Source organism: Portunus trituberculatus, chromosome 36 (assembly GCF_017591435.1).
Source record: "Portunus trituberculatus isolate SZX2019 chromosome 36, ASM1759143v1, whole genome shotgun sequence".
Classification (NCBI taxonomy): Eukaryota; Metazoa; Arthropoda; class Malacostraca; order Decapoda; family Portunidae; genus Portunus; species Portunus trituberculatus.
This window is the reverse complement of record NC_059290.1, coordinates 12,398,446-12,403,445: the sequence shown is the minus strand read 5'-3', so window position 1 is coordinate 12,403,445 and position 5,000 is coordinate 12,398,446. Positions and strand designations below refer to the sequence as shown.

At 41.7% G+C, this 5,000-nt stretch overlaps 1 non-coding gene across 1 annotated transcript; it reads left to right on the top strand.

Annotated features, from left to right (window-relative positions):
* Nucleotides 1-2,637: 2,637 nt before the first annotated feature.
* Nucleotides 2,638-2,719, top strand: Trnal-aag. Its single transcript has one exon. It is a non-coding gene; the product is annotated as a tRNA-Leu (tRNA).
* Nucleotides 2,720-5,000: the final 2,281 nt, after the last annotated feature.

Below are 5,000 nucleotides of genomic sequence, written 5' to 3'. Positions count from 1 at the left end.
AAAATACATCAGAATTATTGAGGTTACCCACAAAAAAAACGAAATTTTGTCCGTTTTCTTCCTTGCACTTGCTCCCTCCCATCTCTCTCTCTCTCTCTCTCTCTCTCTCTCTCTCTCTCTCTCTCTCTCTCTGCTTGTGAATGTGTCGAGGAAGGAAGAGAGAGAGAGAGAGAGAGAGAGATGCCTTCATAAATCTGGGAAACAAGAAATAAAAGAGAGTAAACTTGAGATAATTTCTTGGCTCATTAGAGGAGGAAGAGGAGGAGGAATTGGCTTCATGAAAGAAAGAAATTAAGAGAGAGAGAGAGAGAGGCCGCTGTCTGTCTCTTTCTCTCTCTCGCTCTCTCAAGAAAAATAAAAGTAATTTGCTATTTTTTTATTATTTTATTATTTTTTTTTTTCTATTCATTTTTATTTTGCGTTTATATTTTTCAAACCCATTATCATTAGACAGACAAATAGCGAAGGAGGAGGAGGTGGAGGAGGAGGAGGAGGAAGAGGAAGGAAGAACGTGTGAAGGATAGGAGGATGAAGACAACGAGAAGGGGTGATGGAGAGGAAGAGAAGAATGAAGAGGAGGAGGAGGAGGAGGATAGATAGATATAGGAAGAAGAGGAGGAGGGAGAGAGAGAGAAGGGTGAGGAGGAAGAGGAAGAGGAGGAGAATAGAGTAGTAGTAATAGTAGAGGAGGAGGAAGATGGAGATAGATAGATAGAAATAGAAGTAGAGGAAGAAGAAGAGGAGGAGGAGGAGAGGAAGATGGCGACATAGATAAATAGAAGAGAAGGAGGAGGAGGAAGAAGAAGAAGATGAAGGAGACATAGAGAGAAAGAATAAGAAGAGGAGGAGAATGAAGAGAAGAGAAAGATGGAAACAGACAGACAAACAAATAAATAGAAGAGGAGGAGGAGGAGGAGGAGGAGAGGGAAGAGAAGAGGAAGAAGAGGAGGAGGACAAGAATACTAAATAAACAAATACAATCTCTCTCTCTCTCTCTCTCTCTCTCTCTCTCTCTCTCTCTCTCTCTCTCTCTCTCTCTCTCACACACACACCTGGTTTATCATGTTTTTCTTCCTTTGCACAGGTGAGGCAGGGACAGACAGGTGTGGAGAGGACATCAGGAGGACAGGTAAATGTTAATGAGTTCACCTGTGTGTCTTGTCTTCACCTTGTCTTGAAACGGAAGGGAAAGTGATAGGAAGACATTTTAAGGTGTTTTTGTCTTGAAGTGGTGGTGGTGGTGGTGGTGGTGTTTGGGGGGTAGGGGAAGGAGGGATGAGGGAAGGGGAGAGAGAGAGAGAGAGAGAGAATATATTTGCTTTTCTATGTTTTATGCTACTACTACTACTACTACTACTACTACTACTACTACTACTACTACTACCATCACCACCACCACCACCACCACCAAGTGTACAACATATATTGGTAAATTAATTGACAGACCAGCCAGCCAGACAGACAGACAGACAGACAGACAGGCAGGGAGCGAGAGAGATAAATAGTAAATGTTAATAGTAATAGTTTAGCGAGTGAGGGAGTGAAATGGATCGCTATATTTTATTCTGACAGCTCTCTCTCTCTCTCTCTCTCTCTCTCTCTCTCTCTCTCTCTCTCTCTCTCTCTCTGTGTTTATTTTGTGTGTAATTATATTTGTTGTTGTTTTAGTTGTTATTTTTATTCTTTATTTCATTATTTGTTTGCATTTTACGTATTATTATTATTATTATTATTATTATTATTATTATTATTATTATTATTATTATTATTATTATTATTATTATTGTTACAGTAAAGGCGGATTCACACGTGCCACTGCGACTGTTTATTTATTTATTTATTTATTTATTTATTATTATCATTATTTTTCATACGTAGAGTTTCCGACTCGCAATCGGCGCCTATCGACTGCAGAAATCAGTCGCAAATGAAAAGCAACATGTTGGTCTTGCTAGTCGATTTGCGACTTTGTTTACGTGGAGACGTCACGGAGTTAGTTTTGAAAATGTGGTCTCCACAGATAGAGAAGATGTTAGAGTTGCCGAGGGAAAAGAACACATCTGGGACTCAAGAAATTAAATATACAGTGAAAAACTTGCGCAGATCGTCATTGGAGTAAATAACTACCACTCTACAAGAACAGTTTCCCTCAATGCAGGGAGGTGTTGGCGGTGAGGCAATATTGAACACTTGTCACCATTTCATTTGATTGCAGTTGTGCTTAATCTTAAGTTTAACAATTTTCTTATGAGAAATGTAGAGTGTGGTAGACATTTCTTTCTTTCCTTCATATTCATAGGCATTTTCTTTTCTGTTGACTTCCGGTACGCCAAAAGAAGAGCAACCACCGCTTCAGCATCGATACCAGGCCCAAAGGTGAATAAGTACGATAATGACCCGATTCTGACACGATACCAATACCAGAGGGTTCATATGTACGATAATTACACGATCCTGACACGATACCAGGGTGAGATGGTGAATAAGTACGATAACTGCCCGATTCTAACACGATACCAGGGCGATAGGTTTAATAAGTACAACAATTACACGATTCTGACACGATACCAAGGCGAGAGGGTGAATAAGTGCGATAATACCCAAGATGCAAACGATACCAAAGTCAGTGCGGGGCAGGGTAGCGTGGCCGAGCGGTCTAAGGCGCTGGTTTAAGGCACCAGTCTCTTCGGAGGCGTGGGTTCGAATCCCACCGCTGCCAGCTATATTTTTTTTTAACCCCTTCAGTTCCATGACGTGTTTCTATATTCACTCTGTTTACCATTTGGTGATTTTATACAGCTTCAGAAACTTATGTGGGGATTGAAATGGTGAAGACTGCGACCATTAATCTTCTGACCTCCATAGACCCTTCCTAATGTCAATAAAATGGTCTAATGGTAAACAAATCTCAAGGTAAAAATGTGTCACTGTACTGAAGGGGTTAGAATAGTGAAGACTGCGACCATTAATCTTCTGACCTCCATAGACTCTTCCTAATGTCAATAAAATGGTCTAATGGTAAACAAATCTCAAGGTAAAAATGTATCCCTGTACTGAAGGGGTTAGAAGTGAAGACTGCGACCATTAATCTTCTGACCTCCATAGACCCTTGCTAATGTCAATAAAATGGTCTAATGGTAAACAAATCTCAAGGTAAAAATGTGTCCCAGTACTGAAGGGGCTAATGTCTCTAATGGAATTTTCTTCTTTAACTTAAAAAAATCTATCCTGTGTGTGTGTGTGTGTGTGTGTGTGTGTGTGTGTGTGTGTGTGTGTGTGTGTTGCTGTGCAGGTGTTAGTGGTGTGTTAGGAATGTTCTGCGTGGTGTGGTAGTGTAAGACAGTTGTAAAGTGGTGTTGGTGTGGTGAAGAGTGTGTGGTGTTGCTTTGGTGGTGTTAGTGGTGTATTGGGAAGGTTCTTTGTGGTGTGGTGAAGTGGGTGTGTTGGTGTGGTGTAGTGTGTGTGGTGTTAGTGGTGTTCTGTGTGGTGTAGTGGTGTAAGAAGATTGTGTAGTGGCTGTGTTGGTGTGGTGTAGAGTGCGTGGTGTGTTGAGGTGGTGGTGTGGTGGTGTAGTAGCGCTGGTGTGGTGTGGTGTGGTATAAATGAGAGCCAGGATGGAGTCTTGTTAGCGGCAAATACAACACCATCGAGACTCCACACTGTTGGATGTTTTGCCAACACCACACCCCTTAGGGACACGTGGCCTTGTATTTCACTGTCTCTCTCTCTCTCTCTCTCTCTCTCTCTCTCTCTCTCTCTCTCTCGGTAAGTGTTGTCAAAATGTTTTCCTTTTTTTTTCTATCCATCTCTCTCTCTCTCTCTCTCTCTCTCTCTCTCTCTCTCTCTCTCTCTCTCTCTCTCTCTCACTAAAAATACTTGTAAAAATTCTATAAACTTTAATTAGAGCCTTTAAAACTATTAGAATCATGAAAACACTCGTAAAATCTCTCTCTCTCTCTCTCTCTCTCTCTCTCTCTCTCTCTCTCTGAAAACACTTAAAATCCCTTATTAACTTGAAACTAGAGATTTTTAAACTGTAAGAACCATGTAAACTCTCTCTCTCTCTCTCTCTCTCTCTCTCTCTCTCTCTCTCTCTCTCTCTCTCTCTCTCTCCTATAGTCTTACGCCAATACGGGTTCTATCTAAGTGAAGCTTCGAAAACTTATTGCTTCGGTCTCGCTGGGAAATGAAGCCAGGAAGATGAACGAGCGAAGGAATGAAGGAAGGAAGGAAGGAAGGAAGGAAGGAAGGAAGGAGGGAAGGAAGGAAGGGAGTGAGAGGAAGGAGAGAAAAAGAGAGAGAGAAATGTGATGGATGGAAGACCAGAGAGAGAGAGAGAGAGAGAGAGAGAGAGAGAGAGAGAGAGAGAGAGAGAGAGAGAGAGAGAGAGAGAGAGAGAGAGAGAGAGGATTTGATGTATGACGGAAAGAAAAAAAGAAAGAAAAGAAAGAGAGAGAGCGAGAGAAAATAACCTGATATTTGATTTACGTGCACAGGAAGACAGAGAGAGAGAGAGAGAGAGAGAGAGAGAGAGAGAGAGAGAGCTACCCCACAATATATATCAAGTATTTTCTCGATTTATTAATATTTACCTACCTTCACAATATTGCTCTCTCTCTCTCTCTCTCTCTCTCTCTCTCTCTCTCTCTCTCTCTCTTCTCTCTTCTTCTTCTTCTTCTTCTTCTTCTTTCTATTCTTCTCTTATTTTCGTCTCTCCATTTCGGTTTAGCAATTCTCTCTCTCTCTCTCTCTCTCTCTCTCTCTCTAAAACCCCGGAGAAGCACCTTTTATCATTGGTCAATTAGGAAACACGGGGACCAATTAGATTAGCGGCAGCGGTGACGTCACGGGTGGTGGTGTCCGTGTGAGCCAATCAGGTGTGGAGTAGCGGGAGTGTTGCCAGTTAGCGGATCAGCCTTTTATTGTGGCGCTAATGGCCTCTTGCTTAGGTGTGGAATGAGTGTTAATGGCTGTTGAGCTGCAAATCTTGATGTAATTAA